Source organism: Mustela lutreola, chromosome 5, assembly GCF_030435805.1.
Source record: "Mustela lutreola isolate mMusLut2 chromosome 5, mMusLut2.pri, whole genome shotgun sequence".
Taxonomy (NCBI): domain Eukaryota; kingdom Metazoa; phylum Chordata; class Mammalia; order Carnivora; family Mustelidae; genus Mustela; species Mustela lutreola.
In genome coordinates this window covers 156,740,307-156,753,676 of record NC_081294.1, presented here as the reverse complement: position 1 = coordinate 156,753,676, position 13,370 = coordinate 156,740,307, and positions in this window count along the sequence as shown.

The following is a 13,370-nucleotide window of genomic DNA, read 5'->3' as shown; positions in this document are numbered from 1 at the left end:
CTTTCGCAGAGGCTTTGGCTTGGAGTGAACAGCACTTCGCCGCTGCTTCCTCAGCAAGGCTTCAGTCGCGTCAGGGAAGAAGAGCTGCTGGAGAGCTGGTGCCTCTTGGGCCTTGCTTTCCTGGGCTCCATGTTAGCATCCTGGGTTCACCCTGCCAGGCCGAACTAAGCAGACATAGCCACAACCCTGCAGTTGCGTGCGTAGCCAAGGATTGCACTCTAGGCACACTACCATCTCCCGGTGTAGGCATCGCTTGGCCTTTTACTCTGGCGCTCAGGCAGATTCACGGACTAGGCCAGTGCTTTCCCCACAGGAAAGGAGAGGTGACAGGATCCCTGCACACCGCCCGTGCACTGAATAGGGAGCTTTGGGGGGGGGGGGGACTGTCCCCACTCCTTCCCCTTAAACCCCGTGCCTGCTCCAAGCTTCCACATCCTGGAGGAAGACGGCATCTGATGGCGAGTTCTTTCTGGGCGTTGTTTCTCGAGTTCAGGGTAGGCGCCTGGTGGCAAGCCCGTGTCTCCACCACGGACAGGTGACCAAGGAGCTGCTGTCTCCTTGGGCCCAAAGGCTCAGGACAGGCATGCTTTCTGCCCAGACTCCTTCCTCAGAGTGGAGCCCTTTCCCCTGCCCTAATCGTGCCCTCTGGTCTCTTTAGCAGCCAGGCTTCCGTCGCTCTGCAGTGACAGACATGTCCCTTTCCTTAAAAATCTTTCCACAGGCGCCACTGCGCTTCTCTCTCAGGCAGAGGGGATGCCCAGGCCAAGAGGATTTCGCTCCATGCGGGTTTATTACACCGCGCGGTGGAGACTGGCTCCGGCAAGCAGCAGGCAGCATCCCACAGACCCGACTCTGATTTCCCAAAGAATGCTGTGCTTTCCCATAGGGGAGGCCCCGGCAAAGAGTCTTTCGCTCTATGCGGGTTTCTCCCATCGTGCTGCGAATACTAGGCTAAGGCAAGCAACGAGAGCAGCCCACAGAACCGACTCTGATTTCCCAGCGACAGCTGTGCTGTCGCAGATGTTTTCAGCTCGGCGCGAACCGCACTTCGCTACTGCTTTCTCAGCAAAGCCTTTTCTTTCGTTCTGTCGCGGCAGAGTGGTACAGCCGCGGGAGAGCTGGTGCCTCTTGGGCCTTGCGTTCCCGGGCTCCAAATTCACGCCCGAGGTTCACCTTGCTAAGCCTAACTAAGCAGACACAGTCACCACCCTGCAGCAGCCTGCGTGGCCTAGCATGGCACTCTATGCCTTTTACCATCTCCTGGCGTAGGTAAGGCTTTTCCTTTTGCTCCCGCGCTCAGGCAGACTCTGGGCCTAGGCCAGTGTCTTCACCACAGGAGAGAGGAGGCCACAGGATCCCTGTACACGGTCCGTGCACTGGGATGGCGTACTGTGGGGGACTGTCTCCACTCCTTCCCTGGCACACCCCTGCCACCGACAACGCTGCCACATTTTGGTGGAAGACAGCATCTGACTGCCCCTTTCTCCATTGGGTTGTTTCTGTGAGTTCCAAGTACGGCACCTGGTGGCAAGCACAAGGCTGTCCTTGGGACAGGTGGTCAAGGAGATGCTGTCTCCTTCTGCCTGCCTCTGCCCAGACTCCTTCCTTAGAGTGGAGCACGCGCCCCTGCCTTCTTATCCCCTCGTCTCCTTTGCACCAAGCTTCCCTCTCTCCGTACAGGGAGCGGGTGACACTTGTCTTGCCACCGGCCTGCTGTTCGCGCCACGGCAGGCTATCCTGCTTACCGAGCGATTCCCGACCCCAAAGCCAACGGCTCCTTCTCTTCCCTGGGGGCGGCGTGCTGCGCCTACCCCACACTTGCTCCTGGGGAGCACGGTGACAGACGTGTGCAACCATGCTTCTCTCTCAGGCAGAGGGGATTCTAGGGCAAAGAGAATTTCGCTCCATGCGGGTATATTCCACCGTGCTGCGGAGACTATCTTAGGCAAGCAGCAGCAGCGTTCCCAAACGAACTCTGATTTCCCAACGAATGCTGTGCTTTCCTAGGGGAGAAGCCCAGGCAAAGAGGCTTTTCGCCTTTCCCGACCCCAAGGCCAACGGCTCCTTCTCTTCCCCGCCTCTGATTTCCCAAAGAATGCTGTGCTTTGCCAGCGGCGATGCCCCGGCAAAGAGGCTTTCCCTCTATGCGGGTTTCTCCCATCGTGCTGCGAACACTAGGCTAAGGCAAGCAACAAAAGCAGCCCACAGAACCGACTCTGATTTCCCAGCGACTTCTATGCTTTCGCAGAGCTTTTCAGCTTGGCACAAACCGCACGTCGCTGCTGCTTCCTCAGCAAGGCTTTGGTCGTTCGCTCTGTCGCGGTAGGAGGAGAGCTGGTTCCTCTTGGGCCTTGCTTTCCCCTGCTCCAAGTTCGCGCCTGGGGTTCATCTTGTTAAGCCGAACTAAGCAGACACAGTCACAACCCTGAAGCAGCGTGCGTGTCCTAGCATGGCACTCTATGCCTATTACCATCTCTTGGCATAGGTAAGGCTTTGCCTTTTCTCAGGCAGACTCTGGGCCTAGGCCAGTACCTTCACCTCAGGAGATAGGAGGCGACAGGATCCCTGCACATGGCCCGTGAACTGGGATGGGGAACTGTAGGGGAGTGTCTCCACTCTTTCCCCGGCACACCCCCGGCCACATCTTTGTGGAAGACGGCATCTGACTGCCCGTTTCTCCATGGGGTTGTTTCTGCGAATTCCGGGTTTGGCACCTGGTGGCAAGCCCAAGCCTGCCCTTGGGACAGGTGGCAAGGAGATGCTGTCCCCTTGTGAGCAGAGGCACAGGACAGGCCTGCTTTCTGCCCAGACTCCTTCCTCAGAGTGGTGCATGCGCCCCTGCCCTAGTCGTCCCCTCAAGTCTCCTTAGCAGCCAGGTTACCATCTCTCCGCACAGGGAGCGGGTGACACTTGTCTTGCCACCGGCCTGCTGTTCATTCCACGGCAGGCTATCCTGCTTCCCGAGCGTTTCCCGACCCCAAGGCCAAAGGCTCCTTCTCTTCCCCGGTGCCGGCGTGCTGCGTCTTCCCACACTTGATCCTGGGGAGCACGGTGACAGACGTGTGCAACCATGCTTCTCTCTCAGGCAGAGGGGATGCTAGGGCAAAGAGTATTTCGCTCCATGCGGTTATCTTCCACCGTGCTGCGGAGACTAGCTCAGGCAAGCAGAAGCAGCATCCCCAAACCCAACTCTGATTTCCCAACGAATGCCACACTTTCCCAGGGGAGATGCCCAGGCAAAGAGGCTTTCGCTGTATGCCGGGTTTCTCCCACCGTGAGACTGGCCTCAGGCAAGCATCAGCAGCCCGCAGAACATTTCTCAGCGCATGCTGTGCTTTCGCAGAGGCTTTGGCTTGGAGTGAACAGCACTTCGCCGCTGCTTCCTCAGCAAGACTTCAGTCGCGTCAGGCAAGAAGAGCTGCTGGAGAGCTGGTGCCTCTTGGGCCTTGCTTTCCTGGGCTCCATGTTAGCGTCCTGGGTTCACCCTGCCAGGCCGAACTAAGCAGACATAGCCACAACCCAGCAGTAGCGTGCGTAGCCATGGATTGCACTCTAGGCACACTACCATCTCCCGGTGAAGGCATCGCTTGGCCTTTTACTCTGGCGCTCAGGCAGATTCACGGACTAGGCCAGTGCTTTCCCCACAGGAAAGGAGAGGTGACAGGATCCCTGCACACCGCCCGTGCACTGAATAGGGAGCTTTTGGGGGGGGGGGACTGTCCCCACTCTTGCCCCTTAAACCCCGTGCCTCCTCCAAGCTTCCACATCCTGGAGGAAGACGGCATCTGATGGCGAGTTCTTTCTGGGCGTTGTTTCTCGAGTTCAGGGTAGGCGCCTGGTGGCAAGCCCGTGTCTCCACCACGGACAGGTGACCAAGGAGCTGCTGTCTCCTTGGGCCCAAAGGCTCAGGACAGGCATGCTTTCTGCCCAGACTCCTTCCTCAGAGTGGAGCCCTTTCCCCTGCCCTAATCGTGCCCTCTGGTCTCTTTAGCAGCCAGGCTTCCGTCGCTCTGCAGTGACAGACATGTCCCTTTCCTTAAAAATCTTTCCACAGGCGCCACTGCGCTTCTCTCTCAGGCAGAGGGGATGCCCAGGCCAAGAGGATTTCGCTCCATGCGGGTTTATTACACCGCGCGGTGGAGACTGGCTCCGGCAAGCAGCAGGCAGCATCCCACAGACCCGACTCTGATTTCCCAAAGAATGCTGTGCTTTCCCATAGGGGAGGCCCCGGCAAAGAGTCTTTCGCTCTATGCGGGTTTCTCCCATCGTGCTGCGAATACTAGGCTAAGGCAAGCAACGAGAGCAGCCCACAGAACCGACTCTGATTTCCCAGCGACAGCTGTGCTGTCGCAGATGTTTTCAGCTCGGCGCGAACCGCACTTCGCTACTGCTTTCTCAGCAAGGCCTTTTCTTTCGTTCTGTCGCGGCAGAGTGGTACAGCCGCGGGAGAGCTGGTGCCTCTTGGGCCTTGCGTTCCCGGGCTCCAAATTCACGCCCGAGGTTCACCTTGCTAAGCCTAACTAAGCAGACACAGTCACCACCCTGCAGCAGCCTGCGTGGCCTAGCATGGCACTCTATGCCTTTTACCATCTCCTGGCGTAGGTAAGGCTTTTCCTTTTGCTCCCGCGCTCAGGCAGACTCTGGGCCTAGGCCAGTGTCTTCACCACAGGAGAGAGGAGGCCACAGGATCCCTGTACACGGTCCGTGCACTGGGATGGGGTACTGTGGGGGACTGTCTCCACTCCTTCCCTGGCACACCCCTGCCACCGACAACGCTGCCACATTTTGGTGGAAGACAGCATCTGACTGCCCCTTTCTCCATTGGGTTGTTTCTGTGAGTTCCGAGTACGGCACCTGGTGGCAAGCACAAGGCTGTCCTTGGGACAGGTGGTCAAGGAGATGCTGTCTCCTTCTGCCTGCCTCTGCCCAGACTCCTTCCTTAGAGTGGAGCACGCGCCCCTGCCCTTCTTATCCCCTCGTCTCCTTTGCACCAAGCTTCCATCTCTCCGTACAGGGAGCGGGTGACACTTGTCTTGCCACCGGCCTGCTGTTCGCGCCACGGCAGGCTATCCTGCTTACCGAGCGATTCCCGACCCCAAAGCCAACGGCTCCTTCTCTTCCCTGGGGGCGGCGTGCTGCGCCTACCCCACACTTGCTCCTGGGGAGCGTGGTGACAGACGTGTGCAACCATGCTTCTCTCTCAGGCAGAGGGGATTCTAGGGCAAAGAGAATTTCGCTCCATGCGGGTATATTCCACCGTGCTGCGGAGACTATCTTAGGCAAGCAGCAGCAGCGTTCCCAAACGAACTCTGATTTCCCAACGAATGCTGTGCTTTCCTAGGGGAGAAGCCCAGGCAAAGAGGCTTTTCGCCTTTCCCGACCCCAAGGCCAACGGCTCCTTCTCTTCCCCGCCTCTGATTTCCCAAAGAATGCTGTGCTTTGCCAGCGGCGATGCCCCGGCAAAGAGGCTTTCCCTCTATGCGGGTTTCTCCCATCGTGCTGCGAACACTAGGCTAAGGCAAGCAACAAAAGCAGCCCACAGAACCGACTCTGATTTCCCAGCGACTTCTATGCTTTCGCAGAGGTTTTCAGCTTGGCACAAACTGCACGTCGCTGCTTCTTCCTCAGCAAGGCTTTGGTCGTTCGCTCTGTCGCGGTAGGAGGAGAGCTGGTTCCTCTTGGGCCTTGCTTTCCCCTGCTCCAAGTTCGCGCCTGCGGTTCATCTTGTTAAGCCGAACTAAGCAGACACAGTCACAACCCTGAAGCAGCGTGCGTGTCCTAGCATGGCACTCTATGCCTATTACCATCTCTTGGCATAGGTAAGGCTTTGCCTTTTCTCAGGCAGACTCTGGGCCTAGGCCAGTGCCTTCACCTCAGGAGATAGGAGGCGACAGGATCCCTGCACACGGCCCGTGAACTGGGATGGGGAACTGTAGGGGAGTGTCTCCACTCTTTCCCCGGCACACCCCCGGCCACATCTTTGTGGAAGACGGCATCTGACTGCCCGTTTCTCCATGGGGTTGTTTCTGCGAATTCCGGGTTTGGCACCTGGTGGCAAGCCCAAGCCTGCCCTTGGGACAGGTGGCAAGGAGATGCTGTCCCCTTGTGAGCAGAGGCACAGGACAGGCCTGCTTTCTGCCCAGACTCCTTCCTCAGAGTGGTGCATGCGCCCCTGCCCTAGTCGTCCCCTCAAGTCTCCTTAGCAGCCAGGTTACCATCTCTCCGCACAGGGAGCGGGTGACACTTGTCTTGCCACCGGCCTGCTGTTCATTCCACGGCAGGCTATCCTGCTTCCCGAGCGTTTCCCGACCCCAAGGCCAAAGGCTCCTTCTCTTCCCCGGGGCCGGCGTGCTGCGTCTTCCCACACTTGATCCTGGGGAGCACGGTGACAGACGTGTGCAACCATGCTTCTCTCTCAGGCAGAGGGGATGCTAGGGCAAAGAGTATTACGCTCCATGCGGTTATCTTCCACCGTGCTGCGGAGACTAGCTCAGGCAAGCAGAAGCAGCATCCCCAAACCCAACTCTGATTTCCCAACGAATGCCACACTTTCCCAGGGGAGATGCCCAGTCAAAGAGGCTTTCGCTGTATGCCGGGTTTCTCCCACCGTGAGACTGGCCTCAGGCAAGCATCTGCAGCCCGCAGAACATTTCTCAGCGCATGCTGTGCTTTCGGAGAGGCTTTGGCTTGGAGTGAACAGCACTTCGCCGCTGCTTCCTCAGCAAGGCTTCAGTTGCGTCAGGCAAGAAGAGCTGCTGGAGAGCTGGTGCCTCTTGGGCCTTGCTTTCCTGGGCTCCATGTTAGCGTCCTGGGTTCACCCTGCCAGGCCGAACTAAGCAGACGTAGCCACAACCCTGCAGTAGCGTGCGTAGCCAAGGATTGCACTCTAGGCACACTACCATCTCCCGGTGTAGACATCGCTTGGCCTTTTACTCTGGCGCTCAGGCAGATTCACGGACTAGGCCAGTGCTTTCCCCACAGGAAAGGAGAGGTGACAGGATCCCTGCACACCGCCCGTGCACTGAATAGGGAGCTTTGGGGGGGGGGACTGTCCCCACTCCTTCCCCTTAAACCCCGTGCCTGCTCCAAGCTTCCACATCCTGGAGGAAGACGGCATCTGATGGCGAGTTCTTTCTGGGCGTTGTTTCTCGAGTTCAGGGTAGGCGCCTGGTGGCAAGCCCGTGTCTCCACCACGGACAGGTGACCAAGGAGCTGCTGTCTCCTTGGGCCCAAAGGCTCAGGACAGGCATGCTTTCTGCCCAGACTCCTTCCTCAGAGTGGAGCCCTTTCCCCTGCCCTAATCGTGCCCTCTGATCTCTTTAGCAGCCAGGCTTCCGTCGCTCTGCAGTGACAGACATGTCCCTTTCCTTAAAAATCTTTCCACAGGCGCCACTGCGCTTCTCTCTCAGGCAGAGGGGATGCCCAGGCCAAGAGGATTTCGCTCCATGCGGGTTTATTACACCGCGCGGTGGAGACTGGCTCCAGCAAGCAGCAGGCAGCATCCCACAGACCCGACTCTGATTTCCCAAAGAATGCTGTGCTTTCCCATAGGGGAGGCCCCGGCAAAGAGTCTTTCGCTCTATGCGGGTTTCTCCCATCGTGCTGCGAATACTAGGCTAAGGCAAGCAACGAGAGCAGCCCACAGAACCGACTCTGATTTCCCAGCGACAGCTGTGCTGTCGCAGATGTTTTCAGCTCGGCGCGATCCGCACTTCGCTACTGCTTTCTCAGCAAGGCCTTTTCTTTCGTTCTGTCGCGGCAGAGTGGTACAGCCGCGGGAGAGCTGGTGCCTCTTGGGCCTTGCGTTCCCGGGCTCCAAATTCACGCCCGAGGTTCACCTTGCTAAGCCTAACTAAGCAGACACAGTCACCACCCTGCAGCAGCCTGCGTGGCCTAGCATGGCACTCTATGCCTTTTACCATCTCCTGGCGTAGGTAAGGCTTTTCCTTTTGCTCCCGCGCTCAGGCAGACTCTGGGCCTAGGCCAGTGTCTTCACCACAGGAGAGAGGAGGCCACAGGATCCCTGTACACGGTCCGTGCACTGGGATGGGGTACTGTGGGGGACTGTCTCCACTCCTTCCCTGGCACACCCCTGCCACCGACAACGCTGCCACATTTTGGTGGAAGACAGCATCTGACTGCCCCTTTCTCCATTGGGTTGTTTCTGTGAGTTCCGAGTACGGCACCTGGTGGCAAGCACAAGGCTGTCCTTGGGACAGGTGGTCAAGGAGATGCTGTCTCCTTCTGCCTGCCTCTGCCCAGACCCCTTCCTTAGAGTGGAGCACGCGCCCCTGCCCTTCTTATCCCCTCGTCTCCTTTGCACCAAGCTTCCCTCTCTCCGTACAGGGAGCGGGTGACACTTGTCTTGCCACCGGCCTGCTGTTCGCGCCACGGCAGGCTATCCTGCTTACCGAGCGATTCCCGACCCCAAAGCCAACGGCTCCTTCTCTTCCCTGGGGGCGGCGTGCTGCGCCTACCCCACACTTGCTCCTGGGGAGCGTGGTGACAGACGTGTGCAACCATGCTTCTCTCTCAGGCAGAGGGGATTCTAGGGCAAAGAGAATTTCGCTCCATGCGGGTATATTCCACCGTGCTGCGGAGACTATCTTAGGCAAGCAGCAGCAGCGTTCCCAAACGAACTCTGATTTCCAAACGAATGCTGTGCTTTCCTAGGGGAGAAGCCCAGGCAAAGAGGCTTTTCGCCTTTCCCGACCCCAAGGCCAACGGCTCCTTCTCTTCCCCGCCTCTGATTTCCCAAAGAATGCTGTGCTTTGCCAGCGGCGATGCCCCGGCAAAGAGGCTTTCCCTCTATGCGGGTTTCTCCCATCGTGCTGCGAACACTAGGCTAAGGCAAGCAACAAAAGCAGCCCACAGAACCGACTCTGATTTCCCAGCGACTTCTATGCTTTCGCAGAGGTTTTCAGCTTGGCACAAACCGCACGTCGCTGCTTCTTCCTCAGCAAGGCTTTGGTCGTTCGCTCTGTCGCGGTAGGAGGAGAGCTGGTTCCTCTTGGGCCTTGCTTTCCCCTGCTCCAAGTTCGCGCCTGGGGTTCATCTTGTTAAGCCGAACTAAGCAGACACAGTCACATCCCTGAAGCAGCGTGCGTGTCCTAGCATGGCACTCTATGCCTATTACCATCTCTTGGCATAGGTAAGGCTTTGCCTTTTCTCAGGCAGACTCTGGGCCTAGGCCAGTGCCTTCACCTCAGGAGATAGGAGGCGACAGGATCCCTGCACACGGCCCGTGAACTGGGATGGGGAACTGTAGGGGAGTGTCTCCACTCTTTCCCCGGCACACCCTCTGCCACATCTTTGTGGAAGACGGCATCTGACTGCCCGTTTCTCCATGGGGTTGTTTCTGCAAATTCCGGGTTTGGCACCTGGTGGCAAGCCCAAGCCTGCCCTTGGGACAGGTGGCAAGGAGATGCTGTCCCCTTGTGAGCAGAGGCACAGGACAGGCCTGCTTTCTGCCCAGACTCCTTCCTCAGAGTGGTGCATGCGCCCCTGCCCTAGTCGTCCCCTCAAGTCTCCTTAGCAGCCAGGTTACCATCTCTCCGCACAGGGAGCGGGTGACACTTGTCTTGCCACCGGCCTGCTGTTCATTCCACGGCAGGCTATCCTGCTTCCCGAGCGTTTCCCGACCCCAAGGCCAAAGGCTCCTTATCTTCCCCGGGGCCGGCGTGCTGCGTCTTCCCACACTTGCTCCTGGGGAGCACGGTGACAGACGTGTGCAAACATGCTTCTCTCTCAGGCAGAGGGGATGCTAGGGCAAAGAGTATTACGCTCCATGCGATTATCTTCCACCGTGCTGCGGAGACTAGCTCAGGCAAGCAGAAGCAGCATCCCCAAACCCAACTCTGATTTCCCAACGAATGCCACACTTTCCCAGGGGAGATGCCCAGTCAAAGAGGCTTTCGCTGTATGCCGGGTTTCTCCCACCGTGAGACTGGCCTCAGGCAAGCATCAGCAGCCCGCAGAACATTTCTCAGCGCATGCTGTGCTTTCGCAGAGGCTTTGGCTTGGAGTGAAAGCACTTCGCCGCTGCTTCCTCAGGAAGGCTTCAGTCGCGTAAGGCAAGAAGAGCTGCTGGAGAGCTGGTGCCTCTTGGGCCTTGCTTTCCTGGGCTCCATGTTAGCGTCCTGGGTTCACCCTGCCAGGCCGAAGTAAGCAGACGTAGCCACAACCCTGCAGTAGCGTGCGTAGCCAAGGATTGCACTCTAGGCACACTACCATCTCCCGGTGTAGGCATCGCTTGGCCTTTTACTCTGGCGCTCAGGCAGATTCACGGACTAGGCCAGTGCTTTCCCCACAGGAAAGGAGAGGTGACAGGATCCCTGCACACCGCCCGTGCACTGAATAGGGAGCTTTGGGGGGGGGGGACTGTCCCGACTCCTTCCCCTTAAACCCCGTGCCTGATCCAAGCTTCCACATCCTGGAGGAAGACGGCATCTGATGGCGAGTTCTTTCTGGGCGTTGTTTCTCGAGTTCAGGGTAGGCGCCTGGTGGCAAGCCCGTGTCTCCACCACGGACAGGTGACCAAGGAGCTGCTGTCTCCTTGGGCCCAAAGGCTCAGGACAGGCATGCTTTCTGCCCAGACTCCTTCCTCAGAGTGGAGCCCTTTCCCCTGCCCTAATCGTGCCCTCTGATCTCTTTAGCAGCCAGGCTTCCGTCGCTCTGCAGTGACAGACATGTCCCTTTCCTTAAAAATCTTTCCACAGGCGCCACTGCGCTTCTCTCTCAGGCAGAGGGGATGCCCAGGCCAAGAGGATTTCGCTCCATGCGGGTTTATTACACAGCGCGGTGGAGACTGGCCCCGGCAAGCAGCAGGCAGCATCCCACAGACCCGACTCTGATTTCCCAAAGAATGCTGTGCTTTCCCATAGGGGAGGCCCCGGCAAAGAGTCTTTCGCTCTATGCGGGTTTCTCCCATCGTGCTGCGAATACTAGGCTAAGGCAAGCAACGAGAGCAGCCCACAGAACCGACTCTGATTTCCCAGCGACAGCTGTGCTGTCGCAGATGTTTTCAGCTCGGCGCGAACCGCACTTCGCTACTGCTTTCTCAGCAAGGCCTTTTCTTTCGTTCTGTCGCGGCAGAGTGGTACAGCCGCGGGAGAGCTGGTGCCTCTTGGGCCTTGCGTTCCCGGGCTCCAAATTCACGCTCGAGGTTCACCTTGCTAAGCCTAACTAAGCAGACACAGTCACCACCCTGCAGCAGCCTGCGTGGCCTAGCATGGCACTCTATGCCTTTTACCATCTCCTGGCGTAGGTAAGGCTTTTCCTTTTGCTCCCACGCTCAGGCAGACTCTGGGCCTAGGCCAGTGTCTTCACCACAGGAGAGAGGAGGCCACAGGATCCCTGTACACGGTCCGTGCACTGGGATGGGGTACTGTGGGGGACTGTCTCCTCTCCTTCCCTGGCACACCCCTGCCACCGACAACGCTGCCACATTTTGGTGGAAGACAGCATCTGACTGCCCCTTTCTCCATTGGGTTGTTTCTGTGAGTTCCGAGTACGGCACCTGGTGGCAAGCACAAGGCTGTCCTTGGGACAGGTGGTCAAGGAGATGCTGTCTCCTTCTGCCTGCCTCTGCCCAGACTCCTTCCTTAGAGTGGAGCACGCGCCCCTGCCCTTCTTATCCCCTCGTCTCCTTTGCACCAAGCTTCCATCTATCCGTACAGGGAGCGGGTGACACTTGTCTTGCCACCGGCCTGCTGTTCGCGCCACGGCAGGCTATCCTGCTTACCGAGCGATTCCCGACACCAAAGCCAACGGCTCCTTCTCTTCCCTGGGGGCGGCGTGCTGCGCCTACCCCACACTTGCTCCTGGGGAGCGTGGTGACAGACGTGTGCAACCATGCTTCTCTCTCAGGCAGAGGGGATTCTAGGGCAAAGAGAATTTCGCTCCATTGGGTATATTCCACCGTGCTGCGGAGACTATCTTAGGCAAGCAGTAGCAGCGTTCCCAAACGAACTCTGATTTCCCAACGAATGCTGTGCTTTCCTAGGGGAGAAGCCCAGGCAAAGAGGCTTTTCGCCTTTCCCGACCCCAAGGCCAACGGCTCCTTTTCTTCCCCGCCTCTGATTTCCCAAAGAATGCTGTGCTTTGCCAGCGGCGATGCCCCGGCAAAGAGGCTTTCCCTCTATGCGGGTTTCTCCCATCGTGCTGCGAATACTAGGCTAAGGCAAGCAACAAAAGCAGCCCACAGAACCGACTCTGATTTCCCAGCGACTTCTATGCTTTCGCAGAGGTTTTCAGCTTGGCACAAACCGCACGTCGCTGCTGCTTCCTCAGCAAGGCTTTGGTCGTTCGCTCTGTCGCCGTAGGAGGAGAGCTGGTTCCTCTTGGGCCTTGCTTTCCCCTGCTCCAAGTTCGCGCCTGGGGTTCATCTTGTTAAGCCGAACTAAGCAGACACAGTCACAACCCTGAAGCAGCGTGCGTGTCCTAGCATGGCACTCTATGCCTATTACCATCTCTTGGCATAGGTAAGGCTTTGCCTTTTCTCAGGCAGACTCTGGGCCTAGGCCAGTGCCTTCACCTCAGGAGATAGGAGGCGACAGGATCCCTGCACACGGCCCGTGAACTGGGATGGGGAACTGTAGGGGAGTGTCTCCACTCTTTCCCCGGCACACCCCCTGCCACATCTTTGTGGAAGACGGCATCTGACTGCCCGTTTCTCCATGGGGTTGTTTCTCCGAATTCCGGGTTTGGCACCTGGTGGCAAGACCAAGCCTGCCCTTGGGACAGGTGGCAAGGAGATGCTGTCCCCTTGTGAGCAGAGGCACAGGACAGGCCTGCTTTCTGCCCAGACTCCTTCCTCAGAGTGGTGCATGCGCCCCTGCCCTAGTCGTCCCCTCAAGTCTCCTTAGCAGCCAGGTTACCATCTCTCCGCACAGGGAGCGGGTGACACTTGTCTTGCCACCGGCCTGCTGTTCATTCCACGGCAGGCTATCCTGCTTCCCGAGCGTTTCCCGACCCCAAGGCCAAAGGCTCCTTCTCTTCCCCGGGGCCGGCGTGCTGCGTCTTCCCACACTTGATTCTGGGGAGCACGGTGACAGACGTGTGCAACCATGCTTCTCTCTCAGGCAGAGGGGATGCTAGGGCAAAGAGTATTTCGCTCCATGCGGTTATCTTCCACCGTGCTGCGGAGACTAGCTCAGGCAAGCAGAAGCAGCATCCCCAAACCCAACTCTGATTTCCCAACGAATGCCACACTTTCCCAGGGGAGATGCCCAGGCAAAGAGGCTTTCGCTGTATGCCGGGTTTCTCCCACCGTGAGACTGGCCTCAGGCAAGCATCAGCAGCCCGCAGAACATTTCTCAGCGCATGCTGTGCTTTCGCAGAGGCTTTGGCTTGGAGTGAACAGCACTTCG